The sequence below is a fragment of the Micropterus dolomieu genome, linkage group LG05, assembly GCF_021292245.1.
Source record: "Micropterus dolomieu isolate WLL.071019.BEF.003 ecotype Adirondacks linkage group LG05, ASM2129224v1, whole genome shotgun sequence".
Classification (NCBI taxonomy): domain Eukaryota; kingdom Metazoa; phylum Chordata; class Actinopteri; order Centrarchiformes; family Centrarchidae; genus Micropterus; species Micropterus dolomieu.
This window is the reverse complement of record NC_060154.1, coordinates 25,407,603-25,434,766: the sequence shown is the minus strand read 5'-3', so window position 1 is coordinate 25,434,766 and position 27,164 is coordinate 25,407,603. Positions and strand designations below refer to the sequence as shown.

General features: G+C 41.9%; 2 protein-coding genes across 2 annotated transcripts in view; both read right to left on the bottom strand.

Annotated features, from left to right (window-relative positions):
• LOC123971410 (cytoplasmic FMR1-interacting protein 1 homolog) overlaps nt 1-27,164 on the bottom strand; it is a 1,205,200-nt gene that overhangs the window by 983,476 nt on the left and 194,560 nt on the right. The gene's annotated exons all lie outside the window — the stretch shown is intronic.
• Nucleotides 1-27,164, bottom strand: part of scfd2 (sec1 family domain containing 2) — a 128,204-nt gene that overhangs the window by 22,351 nt on the left and 78,689 nt on the right. The gene's annotated exons all lie outside the window — the stretch shown is intronic.

Genomic DNA, 27,164 nt, shown 5'->3' with positions numbered 1-27,164 from the left:
AACGACTGATGTTTGTCTCTGAGCATTTATACAGTCAAAGACAATACATGAACATGGTGAAATACAACATGCAAATATGCTTATTTAATATTTTGTTACATGATCTGACAATAACCCTCTGCGGAAACCTACTGCTCAGGTTGTGTGCATATTTGATGTGTTTGTGGCAGGAGGGCTCTGGATACTTTATAAGAACTAGGTTGGAGCTGTGTAAATCTGTTCGAGTGCTTGCGTGTCTACCGTGAGAGCGCTGGTTGACTTGCTGCCAAAGCATACAGTGCAGGCCCAGAGCTAGGTCTGGGGCTGTGTAGCCCCTCCCCGAGACGATCTGTGGTTTAGATGTTGATCGTGGCACAGCAGATCCTGAGCAGGAGCAGGACCAGGTGCTGATCCGGGGACATCCAAGTTGGTTGAACACCTGTGTCTGAATTTATCTCACGCGACGCCGCCACGCTACCCGCCATAGCGGCACCACACCACATTTACAACGCCACACCGTCTGATTTCTCTCACGCAAATATGTGAGCTGAATTCCGGTTTGTTTTAATGGAGGGCATAAAAAAAATTTAATAGCCACCTGAGCATCATTTCTTGTCTTCATATGATTATTCCTTATGTAAAACTGATGGGAAATGATGAGTAAGTACATGTCATTTGAACAAATGCCATCTATGTCTAAACACAATGACTTCCTGAAACAACTCAGTTTAACACTCAACAACTTGCTTAGAAAATTACAAAGTCATTTCTGAGACTGACTCACCATGCTGCTAAGAGAGAAATCAGGGAGGGAGAGAAAGCGGAGAGAGAATGTTGGTTGGTCTTGATAAGGACACCAATAAACGTCTAGGCCGGAAGTGGTTGATTGAGGGTTTTCTTAATTTGATCTAACAGAGCCGGAGGTGAGCAACTAAGAAGGGTGTGAGTGTAACCTGTGACACTCAAAAGGTGGAACCTACCAACCAGAGAAGCACAGAGGAATGTATCACTAATTAATAGAGCTGGATGGGAATTAACAACAAAATAAAGAACTGCAGACAGAGAAGTGATGCAATCAAAGACGAAGTTGAAATGTTGTCATTTAAACCTTTGACAGTAACAACCTTCATGTTCCTCCTTGAAGTCATATTAGTACACTGCTCATTATACTGAGTAGTACAATACTGCTACATTCTCACACTTTGCTGTACTGAAGTGAAACTCCTATAAGGTTAGGCTGGTGTCATTCTGTATTTTTATTGTTAACAAATTCCATGAAAGGATCAGAACCAACAATGCGTTACTCCATCTCTCAATACCCTCAGCAACAAGCCCACTAGTTCCTACTGAAAGTGTAAGGCATAAAAATATATACTTTCATTTAAAAAAAGGATAGACAATTGTGGTGCATTTGATCAGGGATTAATACTCTTTTGGTATGTATGAGTATTTACGGCAGCAGGCTGGTGTATGTGGGACTTACTGGAAATACATTGCAGTGCTAATGCTCGTGGTAATGGAGAAACATGTGGCTCACTGAAGTATTTTTAATATACCAATAGTAACAATGAAGCTCTAAATAATACATCAGAAGGTTCAATTCATTAATTAATGTTTTTTTGTGAGATTTGTTGATATTAAAAAAAACAGAATGTTGTCATTCTTAATTTTTGTGACAATTGAGCCGTGCAGCTAACTTAGCAGTGCTATGAGCTGACCGAGTCTGCATTAAGCACCAGAACCTGAATCGTCAAGCAAAATTTTCACATATTAAAAGGTGGGGTAAGCTATTCTGGAGACATCCACTTCCATGGCAAATACCATAATATAGAACGAACAGCGACAAAGCAAGTAATGTAACTACTGTGAGCTAAGCTGCTCTCCTGCTATTACAGCTAACGTCATAACAACAACATGTCTTGGCAAACTTGAAAGTAAGCTGAATGTCCGAGGGCAAGTTTACCTTTACCTGACACACAAATCATAGCTGGAATGGCTGGAATAGTGTTGTGTATTCCTTTGTTTCCCATTTACAGATCCAAGGTTGAACACAAACACCAGATTTTTTATCAGGGCACACACAACGGACAGTTAGTGGACAGTGAGAAGATATTCACTTGACAAATAGATGTGTATTGGAATAGAATGGATCACCTCACCTTTAAAGCAGGAAATTAAGGGTTTATCTCAACCAAACCACAGTTGGTGATTGTTGGAACAGTGGAAAGACTAACAAAGATGGTTTTGGTGAATTTTAATTTGACTGAAGTGTGTTTTACAATGAGTTCACAAGGAAACAGGTTTAATATTATTTGCTTTCTTGACATTTTATGAGTTTATTTTGGTTATTTATTAGACTAAAAATAGCTAAGAGAGCTTGTGTAGCGTAGTGAACTCACACACATCTCCCAGTCTGAAACTCTATAATGCTATACAATCGAACAATCGCTTCTTCTACAAGACAGGACAGGTTGTGGCTAACTGGTTAGCATGCTAACTTCAGTAGATGTCTCTGCAACACAATACACAGACGTCTTTGACATGACGTCAAAACTGTAATTTCTTCACATTCAGTTGAAAATGTTAGGTTTTTTTAGAGTTAGCACTTCTGGCCAAATCTTACACATTGCACCTTTAATGCTAAAATGAAAACTGCAGTCAATTTCCCCCCCCTAGAACATTTAATCAGGTGAAAACAAAATCTAAGAAATGTGGAAGTAAGAAGGCAATTAGTATCAATTACCACTGTCACACTGTTCTGCTTACAGGAAATGTCTATTAAAGAACACAGGGAACATTAAATTAGAAAAACACAGTCTGTTTCCTCAACAACCCTCAAAACACTGCAACAACTCACCATCTATGCCTGACACCACAATCAAAATCACTCTGTACTTATCAGTGGAATGTAGACTACGAGACTACTTATAAATATCCCGGCTTATTTTGAAACCTGGTCAAAAATTCTATTCTGGTCTGAGAAAAGAATGAGAGTACGTGATTATGAGAGGGAGAGAGAGAGGAGAGAGAGGGACAGAGAGAGAGGAACAGAGAGAGCACTTTTTTTTTTTATAAGCAGTTTATTTCAGACATGGTGATCCTGTGTGGAATGCTGGGAAGGAAAATGTCTTTGCTACTGTATCTTAGGATGAAAGAAGAGAGACCGAAGTGGTGGATTTTCAGAGCTACGTGCTTGTCATGCCCCTTTCCTCTTACATGATGCTAGCAGTTACCATGGAAACCAAGTCATTTCTGGGTCAGGAGGAAGTTACTTCTGCGTGGTCCTATCATGAGACTGACATTAGTAAAGCACAGCTGTACTGAGGAAATATGGACATATAAGGTCATAAGAAGCTTGAATGCATTTATCTTTAGATATTCTACTTCACCTTAAGAGTCAAACCAGGCGAATGGAAACATTTTAAACTAACACTGTGTGCTGCAATGTCAGACTTTAGCCTCAGACAGATGTGGAAAATAATGCAGACAAATGAACCATAGCAGCGCTCCAGACTAACCGTTGCAAACCAGTGACTCAAGACTTGTGCAGACTACACGACTGTCAGCGTCGGCCGATGGCCGTGCTGTTCACACTACACAACTTGTCGTCTTGTGACGGGAGTCTGAAGTCATTGTGGCATTCACACTACGTGACTGATCGGTGACGGGGTCACACACTACACGAGCTGACAGAGGCTGTGTCACCCGACGCTGGTCTCCAAACCACGTTTTGTCAAGAAAACACACGTGAAATGTGAAAGGGGAAATGACGCAAACCTACACACGAAACAGCTGTTGTTTGTTATGATAAAGACAGCAACTATAAAGACAAAAAATATGGGTGAAAGAATGGATTAGCACACTCAGGTAGCAGGGATTGTCTGAGCTACAGAGAGAGCTGGAGGTGAGTAAAAAGTGTTTTGCGGTGAAAAAGTAGCTGCCTGCTCTCTCATTGGCTAGATGTGGATGTCGAGCTGGCTGACTCTTCCAGATATTTGCCATGCTAGATATCTGGCAGACGTCGGCGATGTGGCAGTGATGTGTTGGGGAGCCTTTATGATGCGTCGTTGAGTAGTTCACACATAACGACTGGCGTCCGCCGATCGACCGCTGATTTACTCCCAATCACAGCCTGACGGTCGCCGAGCTCGCAGAGCGGCAAATCGGGATTAAAATTGTGTAGTGTGAACTAGGCTACAATTTTGGTACAGAAAGTACTATGCTGTCTATTGAAAAGTGTTTCTAGAAGGTTTCACTGTGCTGTGTGAATCTGACAAATAGTAAAACATACTGCAAGTAGATGATGTCAAGGCTTCACATCTTTACATAGCAAATTTGTTATAAGTCATCATGTGCAATGAAAGGTGTACTAACAAGAAGATGTTAACTAGAGAGCATAAATGCATGCACATGCTGTACAGGAGGATGCCTTTTCATTCTTGCCCCCATCTGAATACCTACCTAACAAGCATCCTTAGCTAAAATCAGCCCAGTCATTTATCAAAGAATATTTAATTTAAAAATCTATATACTTCTACATACTAAGAATAATATATATTAAAACACAATACATTTGTTGGCACGTGTCACAGCTGTGATTTGATGTGTTAGAATGAAGAATACCTAATGACAACTGGAAGACCATGACGCCCTCCTACAACCAGCAGAGACAAAGTCTGACTGACCAAACACTTTGTATTGCCTCATCTCTTCCGTTAAAAGTTGCATTTACACACATTGCAAATACTGCAGCAGAGCCCCAATGTGAGCTTAGGTTCTGCCATCATGAGAGGAAATAATTAGACATTAGTCGGTGTTCATATTCCACTAAGGCAAGTGGCATGTGTGTGACTTTGATTTGACTGTGCTCAGAATACAAACAGAGAATATGTCTGACAAAATGCTAAAACTAATGCTATTAAAAGGTAACTCCACTGATTTCACACATAAAAGTCTCGGAACTGCAATTGTGAAAAAAAAAACACCATTCAACATATTCCACTGGCAAAAAAAAACGCTGATAAGGTCCAAATAGTGTCATATGTGTCAGACACTCACTACAGGTTAACGGTAGCCTGCGGTTAGCTTGCTGCGTCAGTGCCCCACAAGTTGGGTCCACACAGTTGTCTGAATTCCGGCGTTAAGCATTAATCCTCTCCAGAGGGGAAAACACAAGACCTGTTAATCTGGGCTGGCTTCACAAACCCTTTAGGAAGTGCAGAACAATGCTCCTCATACTGATTTACACACACATACTAACTAACACACACACGCACACACACACACACACACACTTCTGGCCTTCTAACAGTCACTTTAAAGTCAAACTTCACTGATGGGAGACTTCGCTGAGCCCCGCAGTGGACACAATGTGGGGACGAGTGTGGATGCGTGTTTCATCGGAGAATGAAGTCAGGAGAAAATGTAAAGTGAGGAGGGCACACGCCACAGCATGCCAGCATCCTAAGATTTCCCTGCTGCAGGAAGCCTGTGTATTCACGGTGAATGTGATTAATCACATGCTGAGGAGGGTGTGCCCCCCCCCCACCCCACTTTTCATGGTTAGGGCAAGCCACAGGCAGCTTGACTGTGGAGAACAGAGGGCTTTGCATGTAAAACACTGTCTCCTGAGTGCTTTTATGTCAGCTGGGTGGTAGTGTTAGTGGACGGGCATGTGGGTTGCAGTGTCTTGGCAACAAGGCCCTCAGATGTTGTGCTGTCTGCTAGCATGCGTGAGGAGATCAAACATTAGGCATGTAGGACTCACCCATTGAGAGGAGGGGGTGGGGGTGGGGGGGTTACCTGGGTATAATAAATTACCAACAAGAATGAGGGTTAGGTTATATAGGGTGTATTCCTATAAGTGGATCAGAGAGCTCTACATGTGTATTTAAGGGTGTGTGTGTAAAAAAGAGAGATGAAAGTGGGCACGTGGCTTAAATCACACGGTAATGATCTGCTCAATTAGAGAGTGGCAGGTGCTAATTTCCCCTGACTTAAGGTCTCTTAAAGCAGATTATGTGGAACGCTCTCTCACACACACTCACACACACACACACACACACACACACACACACGTCTGAGCAAATCTTTACACTTCTGCAGACAGTAGATATCTGACGTGCCACTATGACAAACTAACCTTTATCTACTTTACCATGGTAACAATGCTTTCACATACTTTCTAAAAGGCACAATATGGCATCTCTTATTAAACCTACTCACTAAGGACTCATATTTTTTCATTTTAAGTACCTAGATTCTCCCAGACCACAGCAGTATTCACTGCAGAAATGATATTGTTCCTCATGATTTGTGTTTCACCTCGCTGTCGTCTGCCATTAGCCAGACTATCACACTCGCTGAATTTCACTTTGATCCTTTGTAATTACAGTGCTGTGTGTTTGTGAGTGTGTATTAGTGCGTGTGAATGGGGGTGTGTGTGTCATCATCACGGTGGATACAGGGTTTCATGAAGGGTTTGGAGGTAAATCAGTAAAATCTGGCAAGGCGCAGAGAATGCTACAGACTCCAGACACAGACAAAAATGACAACCCTCACGCAATGCACCACGAGTCCCCTCCTCTACAAGGAGACGACGAGTGTGAGCAGGAGAGCAGTGTGTGTATGTAACGGTGTGTATTTATGGTGGATTGTTAAACAAACCCCCTTTCCACATCAGTCCTACTGTGGTTGTCTGGCTCACTGGATATACAGTGTGTTAGCTCTCCTGTCTCATAGATTTCCCCAGCAGTTACATAACTACATCCCCGTGGAACACCAGGTGCTTGTCTACTGCAAAATGTTCTTCCTCGGATGGACTGGATACACAAACACAAGTGTTGTGTACAATAGTACTATGTGTGTGCATATTGAAAAACCCGAGGGAGATGCTTATTATAAATTATGCGATTAAAATCGCGTCTCTTCCCAGAAGCCCTGTGTGTGAGGGTGCTATCAATGAAAAACAAGATTAAGCTTGTAACACAGCCATGCCAGCAACTCTGTGAGGCTATTCTAAGGCGTAACTGTACTTTGAGCTAAATGCTAACGTCAGCATGCTAACCACATATGCGCTCAGATCAGTCTAAGGATTCACAAATGTATTTGTATAATAATGACTCTCTCCACAAAAATGTATCGTTGTATATAAAGGAAATAAATGCCACTGCATTTGTGTGGGGGAGACTCCCCTTCTGTGGCTTGATTCACAAATGAAACAGGGAATTATCTGCAACCAATCAGGTGGCTCCTTGCACTTCAGACAATCACATAAGCACAGACACAGATAATTCTCTGTTATGAATCGAGCGGCAGGGGAGTCTAAACTAAACCCATACACACAAATGGAGTGAAGTTCACAAATGACAAGCGGTTTTTAAATGCAGGTGTAACATCCACATATGTTTTTGTGTCTCTTGAAAAATGTTTTAGGGTACATTTGTGAATTCTTTTGTGTGCATTCATTAATACTGAGACTGACCTGACTCCGCAAAAATATCCATCATGCTACCGTGCTCACAATGACAACGCAGCTAAAATCTGTAAATTGATGACCATCTTAAATCAGCATGTTCCATTCAACATTGTTTGTCAGAAACAGAATGATGGTGCTGGAGGATTCTCATCGTGCAGCCCTATTGCTTCATTCTTTAAACCTGAATTAAGAGATTTTTTTGCCCACTTGGGAGAAGTGGAAACAAGCTCGGAACACTGCCATATTACCTTATAAAGATGTTATGGCAAACGTGTTAGCAAACTCTTGCCTATTTTTACATCTAGCAGATATGGAGAAACATTAGTGTTCTTTCAGTCGTGTTTCTGTCCAGTTTTCAGACCATATAGCTCTACTTTTGGTCTACACTAACTTTTAACTAGAGAGCAGAAATGCGTGCACATGCGTACACATATAAAAAAATCTATATATACACACACACACACACATATACATATATATATATACATACACATATATATATATATATATATATATATATATACACATACACACACACACACACACACACACACACTTCTACAAACTTAATATAGTATACTGTACATAAAACACAGCACATTTTTTTGAACTTGTCATAGTGATGTGATGTGATGTGAATTGTCCCATAAGATCATTTTATAGGAAAACCTAATGACTACCCTAATGGACCTGGAACACCATGACAACCTCATACAACCAGCAGTGACAAGGTCTGACTGATCCAACACTTTGTATTGCCTCGTTTCTAAAAACAGACATTACACACATTGCAAAGACCGCAGCTGAAGTCCTACATACGCTTAAGCAGCATTCTGTCAGTCGTGTTTCTGTCCACTTTTCAGTCCTGCATTTGGTCTACCCTAACTCTTATGGGACAGCTGCCTGCTGAGACCAAAAATGACACTATGAGGGCGGTGAAACTGAACCGCAACAGTATAGTTGCTGAAACATGCTATAAAGCTCTGTAGACCTGAGGCAAACTGCAAAAGTTGGGTAATAATTTTCGGAGGATTCGCTACTAAGAGTGACAATTTTCACATTATAATTAGTCATTCATCTAGTGTAAAAAATATTAATTAGAGCAGCTATAAAGTACCATACAATTGTTTTCATGTTTTAACCCATTCACTACAAACTGCATATACATATTAGGTAACCATTTATGCAACTGTATTTCAGAAACCTGAACTTTTTTTCCCAACCACTCTAGACATCTACTGTTTTTTCATTCATTTCTGTACAGTGTATAAATCTGATTTTTCAAAGCTCCTATTAAACGATTAATCCAAACATCTGAAAAACCACAGCGTGCACTCGATCATGCTCACCAAAGTGAAGAGAACACATGTTTTGTTAGTTAAGGACCTAAAACACATTGTTTTACAATGTCCTTGAAGTAAGGCTCTTAAAAGTATATTTGTTTTGTGTACTTAAGCTCTCTGAGTTCATATAGTGTATCACGAGGTCCTTATCTGGCCAGTCTGCAGGATTTATTTTTCTCTGGGCGAGAGCGTAGTTGACATGGCAACCCAATACGCTCACATAGCCTCAAAAGACTGCTTGCACTGAACAAACACTGTATAACTCTAAATCTCAGGGTCTCTCTCTTTGTGTGTCTGTGTGGATTAAGACGTAAGTACGGGGTTACCTGTGCATACACACACATGCATGTGTGTATGAGCATCTGGCATGTTTTGCTTTACCAGCAGTGGCTTTTCCTGCTACGTGAAAAATGAGCTTTAATTAACGCTGAACATTCAGGGAGATGTGATTACATTTTAGGGGCCAAAGGCATTTTATAATGCAAAATGTTACGTAATGAAGGAAAAAAAGAACAAACCTAGCACCTCTTTATACAGCGACTCTTACATAAGTGTGAAAGAATTAAGTGACGCCACTGAATGTGTCATTGACTGCAGAGAGTAAAAATTCACTTTCAAGAGTCTTTCACGAATATGCCAGACCTCCATCTCCTTTTTTCTGACTCGAGAAATGTAAGTCTGGGAAAAAGGTGTCAGTTCCTTGACCGTTAACATTAGAGTAGTGTTGTGAGCATGTAAGAGAAAACTGGTAGGGAAAAAAACTTTCTTCAGTGTCGCATTTAAAGCTACTGATAACCGAATCAAATTATGGAACTCCTTCTTTTACTCATATATGTTGTAAATACCCACAATCCATGCATTCAAGAATAAAAAAACATCTCTCTCCAGTAGGTCAGGCACTGAACACAGGTGAACCTGCAGAGTGTTGCTCCCCAATCATACCTGCATGTATGTGAAAGAATGTCATTAGCACTGTGATGATGGAGTGTGTGCATGTGCCAAGTCAGGACTGAGAGAGACTGTCTTTATATTAATTTGGTAAAATATGCTTAAGCTGTGTGCACACTCTAACACAAGTGTGAACGTGTGTGTGTCCTGATCGGTAAGGAACAGTTTTCATCACTCCTCAATTCAAGATCATTCCTGAGGCCGGGCTCAGCAACTGCAGACATCAGGCCATTCCACAGAAAGAGAGCTCACAGTGAGATAATCATGCTGACTTGACCGGCTCCCTCTGCCAAACCTCAGTAGAGACACACTATGAGTAAGTAGGGTTATTCTGCCCCCTGAAGGACAACAGTGACAGTGCATACAGGGAAGTATTTGCAACATAGGATGTAATGAATGCCAGCTTGTTTTGCAGCCTAAATACAGCTGGATGAATAGTGTATAGCTACAGCTCACTCAGCAGTCTACACAGTATAAAACTTTATTACAGTGTTTCTGTTATAGGCAAACCTTTATGAGTGCAGAGGGTATTCCTATAAGACTAGTGAATATATTTTTCCACTGACATGGAGCCCTCTGTCGGTCAAAGGCAGACTGGCACATAGCAAAGTTCAACGTTCACCTAAATGGACAATTGTTTTGCAGTGTGTCGGGCAACTGCAGATCAGGTCCCAGAGCCAAGAAGCTTGAAGTTAGCGGTTTGATCCACAGCTCCTTCTGTCTACATATCAGTCCTTGAGCAAAAACCACAGAAGTAGATTGCTTTGGACAAAAGCGTGTGCCAAACTAATGTAGTGTGACGTTGATGTAATGATGACTTTTCAAGGAAGTTCCTCATGTGCTGGTACAGTGACTCATGTTCACCCAGAGAATAAATCAGTGTAAATCAATGTAAGCTGACACAACCACAGCACACTCAACTACACAGGTGTTAGAGCAGGAGACAGTTGTCAATTACTATTAACTGTAATATCATTAATGCAGCCACCTGTGTGGGGTAATGGATAATATAATGCAAAAACTAGCACAAAAAGCTACTGAAAGTTGTCAGGTAGCTGGTTGAAAAAGTCAGTAAAGTCAGTTCTATAGAGACCCACCACACGGGCAGAAACATATTTGTCATCACTTTAGTTATTAATCATCATTAACATTTTAGTACTGTCACTATATGATGAGACCAAATGCTAGTTTGAGAAAAAGAGCAGAATTATATGTGTAAGTGACATAAATTATTTTACTGCACATTAAGGACATTAAGTGAGTTCTTATAACTCCTATGCATAACTGTTAATAAATAAATATCTTGTATTCACATGATTTTCATGTGAATACACATTTATTCCTGATCTTACATTATGAAATCATAAAAAAAAGATATTGAAACACCTGCGTCGATTACATAATGCTGGATAATGTTTCTGCACTATTCTGTGAAAATGTGATTCTTGGTTTTCTTTCTGACGTCATCTTGGGGTCTGAACATGGAGTCATTTCTCACAAACATGCCAGTAAGTTTTCCCGGTGTTTCAATCTGTATCGGCACGTATGTGGTATCAAAAAACACCACGGTGGTAACTGGTTGAGTATCTCAACAGTTTCTGAATCAATGCGACTTCAATAGCACAAACTCTACAGGGTCAAAAAGCCTACAAAAAAAGGGAGTTCAGAAACAAGGTTAAATACGAGTAAACAAGGACTTCCTCCCTGAGGGTAAAATCTGCACCTGGACTTCTCATTACTGCTGTGCTCCGATCCTGCTCAGCAGCAAAGAGCACATGTGGCCCAGAGGAAACAAGCTCATAGCGCTGTGAGTCTTCAGCATTGCAGCAAACACACACACACACACACACACACACACACACACACACACACACTTCTGGGAAATTGTACTGGCCAGCAGGGGTTCGCTGGACCACCTCTCCAGTCTTCATGAGCAACCATAGTGGCATTGCCAACTGTTAGAGTGTTAGTCTCCCCTCAACACACACGCACGCACACACAAAAAAGACCAAGTTGTGTTTTTTTTTTCTCCTGATGCTCACAGTGCTGTCAGAAACAAGCAATACAACGTCCGCTCCATCTCTCCACAGGGAGGGAACCAGGATTTATTTATGACTCACTGGCACTTTGATCCTCTTCAATTTCACAGCTCAGACTGCTTGTTTGCTTCCCCTCTGCTCCGACTCTGTCACATTCATCTCCTACGATCAGCACAGATACAAACGACTTGGCTTTTCTGTGCCAGTGCGTACTTTCATTTTATGTCTTATGTTCATATTGTGCCTTAATATGCGAGACTGATGCTTGTGTCAGGTTAAAATCACCCATGTTTTCATCATTATAAAGCCAAAAGACAAATGTGTGACCTGTAACATGCAAAAGAAAAAGCATATGGGCTAGCACACTCTTTCTTCATATGTTTCTCTTCTTTTCCTGCGTTCCTGTCTCCCTAAGGTCTTCACCTGGGGCCCTGCCTATGGAGCTCTGTCATACACTGTGGGAAGCAAGATATTAATCAAAGGTGGAGACAAATAGAGGAGGGCAGGAGGAGGAGAAGGTGGCAGGGGTGTGGTGCTCTCCCGTCATGTTTTCTCCAATCCCTCCCTCCCTTTTCATGATTTTAAATCTCTCACAGTCTGAGTAATCATTCCCCTCAGAGCCCCTCCCAAGTGCTCCTCAAGAGTAATCGATAACCCCAACGCAACATAAAAACGGACGGACGGAACTCACACGTAAACTTACTATATCCAACTGCAGATACAAAAAAAAATCCTGCAAAACATTTTTTAAGACAGAACATGTAGTGATCTGGAGGAGAGGTCCAAACGTGGCCAAGCTCTTATTTTGACAGTCCCCTCTGTCCTGGAGAAAATGGCCTCTGTTCTGTTTGTTTTCCGAGGAGAAACATCTGAACATCTGTGGTGTTCCTCAGAGCAACACGCTGGGCTAAAGTTACAAGCTGCACTGGTGCACAAGAACACATAAACACATGTGCACAGTCGGATACATAAAGATATGCGCGCGCACACGCACACGCACACACAAACAAATGTAGGTATAATGCTAATCTGAAGATGATGCACTGTATCTCTGCTGTATGATATAATTGCTATTATTCTTAAATAATGTAAATTCCACATTTGATTATCAGTTGATGTGGAAATAAACAATTTCAAAGGCAGCCTGAGGAATGTTGCCTAATGCTGGGACTGTTGGACCCAAGGTGAACGTGTATGTAAGTATGTATAGGTAGTCTCAAGTCTATTGCTATAGCTGCATGGACAACTTCATTGTCTTCTGGCTGTAGCTGCCGTTTGTGTTGTATTACTACGTATTGAACTAAGAAATCCAAGGCTCAAAAACAAATCTTGAGCAAATATTGTAGTAACTGCTAACATATTTCACTTGGCAAGAACATCTGGCATTTGTCACAGGCCTCCTCTTTCAAATATGAAATATATGCTTCGGGCCCTTTTTTTCCTGTGAGAAGTTTGATAAGAGTTCAGTGGAGAACAGCGGTGATGGAGCTTCAGCATCTTCACCGCAGCCATAGAGGCAAACCTGATCTCAGTGAAATACTTCGATCACAGACAGGAGCCATCTAGTCCCCTTCACGCAACCGCTGCTGATGCAGTTCTCAACATGGTCACTAGGGCGCACTGTTACACTGCTCACGGAACCCTAACACACAGGTACAGACACACACACACCAGCCCCCTCTCCTAAACACACGGCTGCCACGACTGAGCTGTTTTCTCATGTTCTCCTGAGGGAGATAAGTCTTTTCTTTTTTTTTCTTTTTTTTACTGTGTCCAACTTCTCCATCTCAGATAATACAGCAAGGTTGTGGCCCAGATGTGAGGCACCAACTCCAAACCTGCTAAAAAAACACAGTCACTTTCCCTCCTCTGATGTGAACGTGTTTTCTTGTCCAATTTTAACATCTACTACTTCTCCTGACTGCTTGGTCGTACTCCTCTGCAGGCTTTTGAACCCAATCGCAAATAGAAAGAACCACAAAAACAGAAGTGAAACATCGTGTGTAGCTAGGTCCGAATACATTTCGAGTTTTGCAGTTTAAAAAAATTAAACAGAGACAAAAATAACAGTAAAGCTGAGGCAGCCATCAACCACAGTCATATCATTTGAGTGTTTCAGTGTTTGTTCTGTTATAACAGATAATAGCCAGAAAGCATTTCAGTTTAAATGTGGAGTGCAGAGATACAGCCCCAAAATGTGTACAATGATGGCTTCAACCTTGTGAATCTTCTCTTTTATTATACCAGACTTTTGCATATTCTCTTTCAAAACCACTACTCGAGGGACAATTTACACAGGTCCAATTCTTGGGTGTGACATGTAGGATTTGTCAAAGGACAGCATTTTTCAAACCACATCTGGGAGGTGCTGTGCCTTACATAGAAATTGGGACCTGTAAACTGGCAGTCATGGTTGAAAATAGAGGCTTGTCCTGCTTTGCAATAGCATATACAGTACTAATGGACTATCATACTGTACACAGGTTGACATTTCACAGAGACACCGAGGCATAACAGCTGGACCCAGCCCTTTGAAATAAAGACAAGGTAAAGGAATTCTTAGAAAACATGCCACGCTGTTATACAGACTTGAAATGTGAATTGAATTGTTTCAACTTACTGGGTGTTTTATAGTTTGTTTTCATTAAGACACTAAGGTTAATCATTAGTGAATTAAATATGTCATCAGTATAAAATAAGTTATCAGTAGACACATCCATGTAGTTAGTGAGCATGCAGCCTAATACCTCAGCAGTGGAGCAGGGAGATCTGTTCGGACTAGTTTCTAGTGTTGTATGTTCTAATGTTAATGTTCTAATGAAGACGGAAAAGCTACTGTTGGGCTGCAGCATGTTAAACGGAGTCAGATGCAGATGTTTTATCATGGGGAAAAAGGTGGCTTCTCACACTTTAAAGGAACCTTCCAGAGTTTTTGAACACTAGCGCTATGGAGCAACGTGTTTATGAGTCCCCGTATAGTTTGTGTTGTGATCGTCAATGATGCAACACACAGTCGTGCCTCCATGAATACTGCAACATTTTGGGAAATACTCTTAATTGGTTTCTTTTGGAGAGTTAGATGACCAGATTAATACCACTCATGTCTGTACCGTAAATATGTAGATAAAACCGGCAGACAATTAGCTTAACTTAGCTGAAGACTGGAAACCGCTAGCCTCGGCTGCTAGTCTCCAGGCAAACAGCTGATCCAAGAAAAAGTCCACTGTGAAACAACTATTTTTCTCACTTTGGTTTTTGTATGGATTAAACAAACAAGATATAAAATGATTGCTAATTAGTGAGCTGGTGAAGGCTGCTTTTGTTGCTTTAGGGACTGAGCCAGTCTAGCTGTTTAACCCTGTTTTGTGCTAAGCTAACTGCCTTCTAGCTGGAGAATCAAATTTACCTTACAGACCTGAGATTGGAATTCATCTTCTCAACTCTTTATCGATAAGAAAGCAAATCATATTTTATAAAATGTTGAACTATTCCTTTAAGCATCTTCCATGTTTGGAAATAAACTCACACAAGTCTACGTTAAGAGTCCTTCAAACCTGCACGGCAAGCCACCTCCATTTAATCACACATGTAATATCAAGAGACATAATTAAAACAATGCTGCAAAATCTACTAATGTAGCATATGGTTGAGCTGCAGGAGCTGTTGGTGGGTTACAGAAAGCACACATCATTTAAATAGAGAAAATGGGCAGCCACCCAAAGGAGAGTAGGACTAGTAGCATCCTCCAGGAGGAGAAAACCGTATTATTAGGTTCTATATATAGCTTCTGACTGAGTGAATTGAGTTAGTAACATAAATATAAGCTATAAGGGGCTAATAATGTCTGTTTGGTGTGACAATTTCTAAAAAGAAACAACCCTTCCCCATTTAACTCACTGGATTCTGAACACTTACAAGGTCAGTATTCTTTCAGATATAGAAAATAAATGTAAATGTATTGGTGTAATTGTACACAGTAAAGTAATGGACAGGTCTGGGCCTATATATATATATACACACACACACACACACACACACACACACACACACACTTCACAAACCTCTCCTTTTAAACACTGCAAGTACTCCAGTAAATGGTGGAAACTGTTTGACCGTCCAACCAGACAGACCATAACACATCCAACATATCAGCCTCAAATAGATAACATGCTGTTTGATTTATGAAACGCTACAATCATGTAAGCTCCAAAGTCATCGAAAGCACCACAAGTGTGTGTGAGATCAGTGGGTGAAAGTGCTTAGAAGCCTGATGGCAAATGTTCAATCCCACACACCAGGAAGCATGATAATGCAATAATGTGCATGGCAGCCCAGACTGCCCTGAGTGTAGCCTGGCTGCTCCAAGCCTGCACCACCATGCTAATGAAGAGCTGGAGGAGAGGCACGGCTCCAGGCCAGCCTCACTGCCGGGGTTATCATTAATGAAGTACGGAGCAAGGGTGCTGTAATTCATGGCAGAATATCATTTCCTCTGCCAAGGCTGCTTGATTTCCCACTGAAAATCAGCCAGATGCACTGAGAATCCTCCATGCAGCGAACAACTGTGGATGTAACTCCTTGTGGTTTCTATCTGACATATGAAACAGACAATCAGTCAAGTATAATATCTAGAGTCTGAGCACAAGATGCCGATGATAAAAAAAAAATGAGAAAGAATGAAGCAAATAATAAACTGATAAAACGCAGTTAATCGTTGCTCAGTATGTTTAATCCATTAAAATCAAATCCTGACAACTGTAAAAGACTCAGATAAATTAATACACACATTCTTTACTCCTTCCCAAATAATGCATTATTTATTTTCTATTTGTGTTACTGGCACGCTGCCTGAAGGGCTGATCTGGAAACTCGCTCACGGAGGAATATTTCCAAATATCAACTCACGAATTGAGATGATTACGATGTTTGAAAACGACAGTCAAGAGAGAAGTGCAGAAAGGCAACCCACAAGCACAAATCAACGATGCCAAAGACTAACTCATATTCACACCGTTATTTAAGAACAGGAGAACTTTTCAAGGGCCACTGATCAGGCTGCAGGATCCGCGTCTTTTTACATACTTGGGCCTTGGGCCTTGACTATCATACAATGGTTTTGACCTCTGCAGTTCTTCACAGCCATTTTGTGCCTCCGACCTATTTCAGAAATCTCCATTTGAGAGCGCAAAAGACGGTTTTCTGTAAACGTACACCTCCTGAATGAATAAGCACTTCCTGCTTCAGTCAGGGTTGGGGTTCACACTGGGGGGTTGGGGGGTGATACTCTGAAATGTCCCATTCTCCCTTGCTCTCTTTCTCAACCCTAAGAAAATGAAATAAAAAACTACTCAAACAGTCAACAGCAGGATTTTCAGTTCACTTGCAGACTCTTAAACACACAGCTAAAATCTCACATACTTATCAAATTATAGAAAGGCTCTATTACACAGACTTTATTGGAGCGTACATCAAATTAATAGCCAATTTTACAACTACAACAGAAACACTTGGTTCCCATTAAATCAGCTAATGTAAACAGAGAAATTTAGTTTCATAGAGGAGAAAAAAAAATTCAGAAGATGGAGAGATAGACGAAAACAATGGAAAAGGAGGACGGGGCTGTTTATTTACTGTGGGCAGGCATAAAAGTGTGGACAGAAACGCTCCCACAACCGCAGACAACCCCTGTTTCTCTCTCTCTCTCACACACACACACACACACATAAACACAACCATTAGACAGGAGGAGGACAGATAGAGAAGAGGGTGGTGCAACTGATGAAAAGACACGATTAACCTTTGATCTTCACTCCGTATCGTGTGTGCCTGTGCGCGTGTGTGTGAGGCGCGAGAGAGAGACAGAGAGAGAGAGAGAGAGAGAGAGAGAGAGAGAGAGAGAGAGAGAGACAGAGAGAGACAGAGAGAGTGAGTGAGTGAGTGAGTGAGTGAGTGTGCGTGTGCGTGTGTGTGTTTGCTGAATGATAACTGTGCTATGTGCTCGGCTGCTCCCGTGGGAGACAGAGATAGATAATCTTGACGCTGTTCAGATCCTTTGATAATGGCTGCAGGGATGGAGGAGGAGGCCGGTGGTTGCTGTGTATGTATGTTTGTGCAAGTGTGTGTGTGTGGTAGGCGGTTGACATGTTGGTTGGGTTGGTTGTGTAGCCTCTACCCCCTCTGGTGGTCCCTGGTTGCTGCTGGTCTGAATTACGCGCTGAGTGGACTAGAGAATTTGTGTTTGACCTATAAAACCAAGCTGACCTGGGACCAAGCATGGGAAGGCAGTAGCCCTGTACATGTTTGTATGTAGTGTGTATGTACAAAGAGAGAGCGATGAGAAAAAGTGAGCGATGACCGTATGTGTGTGTGTGTGTGTGTGTGTGTGTGTGTGTGTGTGTGTGTGTGTGTGTGTGTGTGTGTGTGTGTGTGTGGGAAAGAAGAAAAGTGAGATTAGTTGCTGTACGCGCTGGACAAAGAGTTGTGTATTTGTGTGGACAAGTTCATGCACGACTGTTTATTGACTCCACAAAGCTATATGCACTGTCAGACCGACGGAATACACGTGATTGGGAGAGAGAGTTGCGGGTTTCATTTGATACCTGAAAGGCAAATAAACAACTCAGAGGCTGCCAGATCTGAACCCAAAGCAATAAACTCCACCGATATCTGAGACGCTGGGTCTGTTTACTGGCTCATCAGTCAACACACACACACACACACACACACACACACCTTAACCTGGATGCTGTTATGATGATCTTTCTTATAGAATCACTGTTGCAAAAGATCTGATTCTTTTGCTGTGGAGACATTTAGATCCACGATGTTCTAACAAAAAAAAAAGCAAGGTCAAATTCACAAACGTGAAATCTAGTTTGAAATGACTTGTTTTCAACCACAAAGACGTCTTCAATGGTCAAAAGTCTCTGTGAAGGGTAAAAGAGGGGTGGGACGCAACAGAAAACAGAGATTGAAGCCACATGTTGAGGCACAGCACACACAGCACACACACACATACACACACATACAGATTGATTGATTAATCTGGAATGTTTTTTTCTTTTCCCTCTAAAAGCAAAGCCAGAGCAGATGACAAAGTACTGCCCATATATTGTAGCACATTTAATTTCTTTCTTTCTTGTGCACTCATACAACTTTACTGTGACTCACACTTATCTGCTCATTCAGACACACACTATTGTGCTGCGGTATGACTCAGATCTTCTCCACGCAGGAAAGTGATGAGGTGCAGTGCTCACAAACAAAGTGTTCTATCTCTAAGTCTCACTTCTACAAGAGAGCTATAGTGTGCCGAACTTACAGCTGCTTTTAAGAGTGGTACAACTTTGTGGTGTTGCTCTATAAGAACAGTAGTACATGGCTGGAGGAACGGGTTGCAACAGTGTGTAATCCCACATTAAGGAGGAGAATGAGGCTGCAGAGGGATGAGTCGAGGGGGGAAAGTGAAAGATTGTACCGGTTGTGAGGGGCATCAGGGGAACTAAAAACACAGTGGCATACCAAGTCACACTTGTGAAAACATAAAAACGACCACAGCAGACACTCTGAACAGGTTTTATAGTTATGAAGGTATTGTTTCCAGAGTAACTAGGGCACTGGTTGTAGAAAGAGGGGGGCTTTCACTTCTCATTTGACTTCACCTTTTCAAAGAGATCACAGGTTGTAAGGATCTTCATGGGAACTAAAAACAGAAGTAAAAGAAACATGTTGGCAAACCCAGCTGCACTTGTGAAAATATAAAAACTTCCACAGAACACATTGAATGGGGACTATTTCCTGCGTAAAATACAGTTCCAATGAAAAATGTTCTGCGGTAATGGAGTCACTGAGTGCTTTTACAGTCATCTTTCTGCAGTAACGTGATTTCTTAAAAATTATGGATACTAAAACATAGTTTCTGGGGTTGGGGATTAGAGGAATCTGGCTTATCAAGCAAGAATTTTGCCTGGAAAAAGCTGATTTCTTGGCTATGCATATGTGTGACCAGGTGTCTAACAGGCTTTTTACGTATATGTATTCATGTGCAGGACAAAGACTTCAGACAGAGAGAAGGTATTGCAGGGTGACAGGAAGAAATTACAGATTATCCTCAAAAATGAAATAATTAATAATAATAAGTTGGACTAAAACTGAAACATGATGTAGTCTCTAGAAGTCTTTAAACATTTGAGTGTTTGTAAAATTCCTCTCCTAGCAGCAGCATCACTTCTTTCTTTCTTTGCGATTGTCTTTTTGTTCCAATCTCCTAAAATGTCCTCCTTATTTACATATCATACATAATACTAGATTATTGTACAAAAATAAAATTTAGATTTTAGCAGAATAAAGATTTTTTTAAATAAAGAATGAACAATATAGCAGACCTAGGGTAAATCCTTTTCTTTGATTGGCTATTCCTGCTCAGAACAAATGTGATTAATGATGGGATCACTTGAGAGCTGCTCTTCTACGTCAGTAGAAGCTTCTTTATAAATATGTTATTCTATACGGTGAGTTCCACAAACTAAATCCAGTTCACCTCCATTGTACTAGGGTGGAGACAGCAGCAGCAAGTGTTAAAAAAATGTTTTTTTGTAATTCATGTGAATTGACCCTTTAACATGGAAATGCATATGTGTGACATAAACAGCTGGTAAGTGAGTGAGAGAGGAGCGGACTGGAAGAATATGTAGTCATCACCGGATTGGGGGGGGGGGGTAAGGGGTTGAGTCCCACAGACACAGAGGAAGCCTCCTATCACCGGAAGCTCCTCTTGCAAATGTCATATCCCCCTAATCGCATCTCAACTTCCTGTTTCAGTCCCCTGAGCTGTACAACATCAGAGGAGCGCTCAAAAGGATACCCAAAACCGAACGGGATCATTCATATACTTACCCATCCAGGCAGGCATCCTACACAAACATCATATCCTGGTGGGGTTGAGGTCCACATCAAAGCTGATTACAGGGTGGATGAAGCCAGCGCAACGGTGACTGCTAGCAGACATACCACTTATAATTTCTGACCTTGATATGTTGACGCCACCTATGGTTAAGGGAATGTCTCAAAACTATCCGTTTCACTTTTTATTAAATATAAATATCTATATAATGGTTAAATCACAACTTTCCGGTGTCTCAATAATGTTAACATGGTTTTAAATTTAGGAATGCGTGTGTGTATCATATTCCTGGCCCCGACAGTGCACCATAATAATAATAACCATAATAACCTTTGCAGAAAAGATGCGTAGCTTACAAAAATGGGTTAGCATAACACAAATAACACGCTCGACGTCTGATAACACACACACTATTCATACACACCGGCCCAATAGAAACACACAAACTTCATAATCCTGTCATTCAAAATACACAACGGGCTAATCCGCTCCCACACACTGCAACAGAGGGCTTTCACGGACGGGTCAGGAACCGCAGCACAACTGAAAACATTTGGACTACAAAGCTTGCTGGTTTTAGAATAATTCAAAGTTCAAGTGAAAGTGTGAAGCAGCTGCCTATATGCTTGTGTGTGTGTGTGAGTGTTCAGCCTCTTGACTGGTGCAGTGATGCAAGGAGGCCTACCAGGGGGCGGCTGCTCCCACCTGAGAGACAGATGTTATTGTTATGTGTGCTTGTGTGTGTGCGTGAGTCTCTGTGTCTACACAGGCAGACAGTAGAGTGCAAGACCTGCCACAGCAGTGCTATAAAATGCACATTAGTTTGTCTAATACCACTTCAACAAGAAATAACACTCTACAGGCACTGATTGATTATATCTTAAATTTGAAAAGAATCCATAAATCAACAGGTTGTGTTGTATTTCAATCCTAATTCTCAGTATGTTTAACACTGCACGATCCATTTCCAAGATCTGAATCAGACATCACAGCACTAATGTCACTTTGTCAACAGTTGGTGATAAATAAGTGAGTGTTTCATTAGAGGGGAGAGGCTGTGTACAACTGTGATACTCCGGCGCCATGTTACTAAGGAACTGCAAACACTTCCAGCAGCAATATGTGAGGAGAGTCTAAAAGGGGATGAGAGGCGTGGAGGAGAGAACAGGAAAAGGAGAAAATTAAAACCATACACCCCATCCTGGAAATAACACATCCCCTACAGTGGATTTTCTTAGGATTTGTTATCACTACAGTACGGAGAGGGAAATTAAAGCATGGCCAAAAATAGTGAGTGTTTTCAATGTGGAGACTTGAGTTTGTGTGTTCTGGGTCAGGGGCGATAGAGAAGAAGCTGGTATACTGGGGGAGTATGCAATACGGGCGGGGGGCACTCTGGCCTTAGGGCAAGGGGCAATAGTTGTGCATATGTATGTTCTAATGTGTTTATTTTCTGGGGGACTGAGTTTACACTGGCCTCACTGCAATCCCCGCTGTAGTCATTATCATGGTATATACCCCCACGCTGTGTGGATGGCGGTGATAACGGCGGCTGACGGCCCTCTTCGCCAAAATGTGTCTCACCATCAGCGAGACTGCAGAGGAAATGTTACAACAGGCAATTCATTCATCCCTCCATCTCTTCCCATCAGAGAGAACCGTTTACCTGGACTGAGAGTGGGCTGAGTCGGATATGACAGCGCTAAGCTCACAGACACAGTGCAGACGGCGAGCAGCTGTCAGCATCAAAGAACAGTCAAGAGTGTGAGTGTGAGTGTGAGTGTCAGTATGTGTGTGTGTGTGTGTGTGTGTGTGTGTGTGTGTGTGTGTGTGTGTGTGTGTGTGTGTGTGTGTGTGTGTGTGTGCGTGAATGAGAGAGTGTGTGAGGCGGCCTGGGAAGACCAAGAAGCAGAGAGAAGTAAGAGCAGATAAGAGGATGGAGAGGCAGACAGAAAATGTGATGGAGGAATAGGTTCTATTGATAGGATTTCAAAGATAGTGACCATCTTCCCCAGCAGCCTGCGCTTCATCAGACTGAGTCAGCTCAGCTCAGCAACAACACTCACCTACCAAGGGGAGCACAGACTAACAGGAACACTTTACTTTAGCATTTTCAGCACTGATTACCTGAAAATAAGAGATTACAGACTAAAAATTCCTTGTTTTTGAATAATAGCGATCGTGTTTTCATTAGGAATGATGAGAAATACAAAAAACCCACACATATGGATTGCTTAGTAGGCTTGTAGCAAGTAGTACAGCAAATTGGAGTAGTAGCTGTACTGGGTATTGCAGCTTCTGGTATTATTATGCTAATGACTTTATGATCTCAGTCAAGGGGCTAATGTTACTGCCATCGGATCAATAACGTAATGCACAGCAGAGTATAGGGCAGGTGGACTTCTCATCAAATGATGACATTAGTCTTGTTGAATTATGACTTTTTTCTGGACATGTCAGAACGCAGATATGTGAGAGAGATTCTGAATGTAATAATTTATCACTGAGGTGAAAAGGTGCCACGATCACATTTAAAGCAGTGACTTCCCCAAACAAAGACACAAAGAGGAGGGAAGACTAAATCATGATAAAGTGGTGCAGAAAAAATCCTCAGAATGCAGGAAATAAAGTGTTTAATGCTCAAATTTTTCATATAATTTAACACTGAAGATTTCTTAAAAATAGTGTTAAAATCTTGACTCCAGGCTCGATCCCGTGGGTTAAGTGTCTCATCACAACCCTAATAATGAACCTTAGCACTCAGAGATTTATTTGACTAAAAGATTTATTTGAAGAATGAACCTTTACGTTCTGCTGGTAGAACAGGTTTCTTAGGGTTGTGAACTCTATTAGAGGAGAAAGAAATGTTCTCCAAACACAGCAATAGTTTGAACTGCTCGCGGTCATCAAAATTAAATCACAAATCTGATAACACTGCAACAGCAAAACAAAAAAACTGATGGACTATTGTATTTTCATGCCAAGTATGAGTCCAAGTCTCATACTTGGCATTTTTCATACTTAGTTTCACTGAATTTTCTCTAACTAAATTATACTTTTATGCATCAACCCAAAATTAGGATCCATGAGCTTCATATGCATGAGTCGAGAACCTTCCAGCATGGAAATGACCCCACAAAAAAACCCACAGCTGAGGCAACATTTCACCATTGAACACTGGAGATGAGGCACGTAGACAATTATGTGACTAAGAAAGAAATTCCCTCTGACTGCACCCCTCAGTTTGTAGGCCTGTGTCTGGTCAGTGTGGAGGTCAGCTAAGTAGGAGGAGCAAGGAGATAAGCCTATCTGCGACTGTGTCCATCACACTACGAGAGACACTAACAGACACAACAGAAAGTGACCAGACCGCAAGTCAAGAAAAACTCCTTTCTCCTCATTCCTTACTATCTCCTTCTATCTGTTGGCTGGACCAGCAGGCCTCCATAGGGACACTTTGATAACACAGACCATTCTCATGATTTACGACCACCTAAAGACACTCGAGAGGAAAGCGGGCATGTACTAAACAAAGCAGGGGTATGGTATGGAAGACAAAAGAACAGAAACTAAAGGGGGAGATGGGGGAGGAGGTAAAAATGTGTATTTCTTAGCCTCTCTGCTAGATGAGGGGGTGTAAGAAGAGAAGGGTTGTAAAAAAATATAAAAAATAAAAAAAAGAAGAGGAGGAGGAGGCAGGGGCGTAGGGGGCGTTCCTGCTGGCTCAGGCCTTGATTAACACCAGGCCTCCTGACAGGAAATGACCCGGCCAGCTCATAGCGCCAGGAGAGCTTCCATCTGGTGTCGAGGCCGTGGAGGAATTCTCCACCCAGGAGAACTCAGAACCGAGCAGAAGAACTTCGAACTGAATTGACACATTTCACTTCTAGTGAAGCCAGAGTGCTGCTTGTAAGGGACGCTAACACAAAGAGCATCCTTCTGTTACTGCTGTTGTTTGAGGGCGTAGTCACCAAAAGCAGTGCAGAGCTGCAGCCTTTTACTGTAACATCACAAGATTTTTATTGACAGCCGATAACTTTATTCCATTGAGCTGCATGAGGTGAAAGTAGGTTCGAGAGTTCCTCAGATTCAGAGAATGGAGGGAGTTGCACTGGTTGGGGGTGGAGAGAGAGCGAGGGGACAGTTTGGGGAGGAAAGCGGGTAAATTAGGACAGGTCATCTTTCACTGCTGACTGGAATCCTAAATGTAAACAAGTTCTTCCGCACCAACAGATACAGCACAGACATACTGTAAAACGAAGTGGCTCAGGCAAAAAACAGACGCGCACACACAGTCTGTCAAACTCATGCACGTATTTATGAATGTTGTTTGTGCCGAGAAGTTTGTTTCTATGGCCATTAGACCACAGAAGGAGCACACACAGAGACACATACATACACAAACATCCGCAAAGACCTTCTTTAAATTCTTTGTCTAAATGCTGCACAGAATGCAAAGCAGAATCTTATGTGTGCAGATCAGGAGGCATGTCTTCCCAGATGAGCTGAGGATTGTCCCTGCAGAAGACGAGAGGCGAGCGGGCAGAGCGTGTTGGCCAGACTCCTCCGCTGACCCTCCGTCAAAGGGTCACAGACTGACCCCCGCCTGCACCGACGCGTGTGCAGGGGCCAGGGGCCACTGTCTCAGTTAGAGTCCCTCTGGAGCCTGCCTGTATGTGTGTCTGGTTTGTATTTCTGCCTTTGCTCTGTTGAGCGAGTGCGTGTGTATCTATTTGCAAGTCTGTGTGGGATCGTGATAGTGTCCTTTTTCATTCTACAAGCCCCAATTCCCAGCGGAGATATGTGCTTACAAGTCTTTTATGATGTGCATTTCCTGTCATAAATAAGTAGCAGAGGAATTCTCTGCTGAGCGCTAACACACTCCATAAAACAAACAGAGGTGTAAACTGAACTTCTGTGAAAGTTCTGTGAAATCTACCCGACAACCCATGGCTGCTACTCACTGTACTACTCTGATAGTCAACAGCTTGCTTCTGAGTGATAATGCCACAGGTATCATTTTCAATCACTGAATACAGTACATTGTACGAACAGTCTAAGGACAAAAATGTCATTAAAACTACAAAAGCCAATGTATCTCTCCCAGTGATTTGACGGCCCCTTTGTCTCATACTATTTCACGGAGTCAAAATTAAATTATCCACCGGACTAAAGTTGTAGAGCTAATGTTTGATTGCTTGCCCAAGAAAGGCATTGTTAGTTCTGCTTCAGTTTTCTAGTTTAATTTTGAGTTGACATAGTACTCCCTGGGAGAAAAAGAGATGTGATTACCAAATTTGAACACAGTTCTACACTAGGTGATTTACGGGAGTTAAGGTGTGGGTGACAAACCCGTATTGGTTTTTGATGAACTCATTAAATCTAGTTTCTAAAGAACATGATTAGCACACGTTTCCTGCATGGATTGTTTGAGGGTAAACAAACAATGGGTCATTTTCTATACTGACACTGGGCTGGCCCAATCACATCTCTTACTAGCCCCAACCCCCTCCGCCCTGTTTCTTGTGTTGTGGACCAAAAAAAAGTCTTCAGACCCATACAGTCTATGCTTCAGACGGAGGCCGCCACATGTGCAAAAATAACCGATATGTTTGCTACCGGGGCTCCAGTAGCTTCATCACCAGCTGCAGTACCCGACGTAGTGCAGGCCCCGGCACTTGAAGTAGTTAAGGAGAGCCGTGGCCACTGCTAGGCAGAAGAGGAGGCGTGTGACAGCCAAGCAGAGGGACAAAGTGACAGGGCCGAGGGAGAGAGAGAGCAGGAGGAGAGTGGAGGTGAAGCGGTAAGCATGGAGTAGCTCAACCTATAGGGAGGGAGGAGGTAGGGTCATTTACACTGGGGATGCTGGGGACATGTAGGCTACCCACAAAAAACGTTTATTTGCACAATAAGAAAACCTGCAATGCATTGTAAATATACAAGAAACATCTGTGTTGTCCAAAAAAAGAAACTTAAGCTAAAAAAAAAAAATTACACACACACACACACACACACACACAGGTCATATAATTAGAATATCATCAAAAAGTTGATGTATTTCAGCAATTCCTTTCAAAAAGTGAAACTTGTATAATGTATACATTCATTCCACACAGACAGATATATTTCAAGTGTTCATTCCTTTTAATTTTGATGATTATAACTGACAACTAATGAAAACCCCAAAATCAGTATCTCAGAAAATTAGAATATTGTGAAAAGGTTCAATATTGAGGACACCTGGTGCCACACTCTAATCAGCTAATTAACTCAACACACCTGCAAAGGCCTTTAAATGGTCTCTCAGTCCAGTTCTGTAGGCTACACAATCATGGGGAAGACCGCTGACTTGACAGCTGTCCAAAAGACGACCACTGACACCTTGCACAAGGAGGGCAAGACACAAAAGGTCATTGCTAAAGAGGCTGGCTGTTCACAGAGCTCTGTGTCCAAGCACATTAATAGAGAGGCGAAGG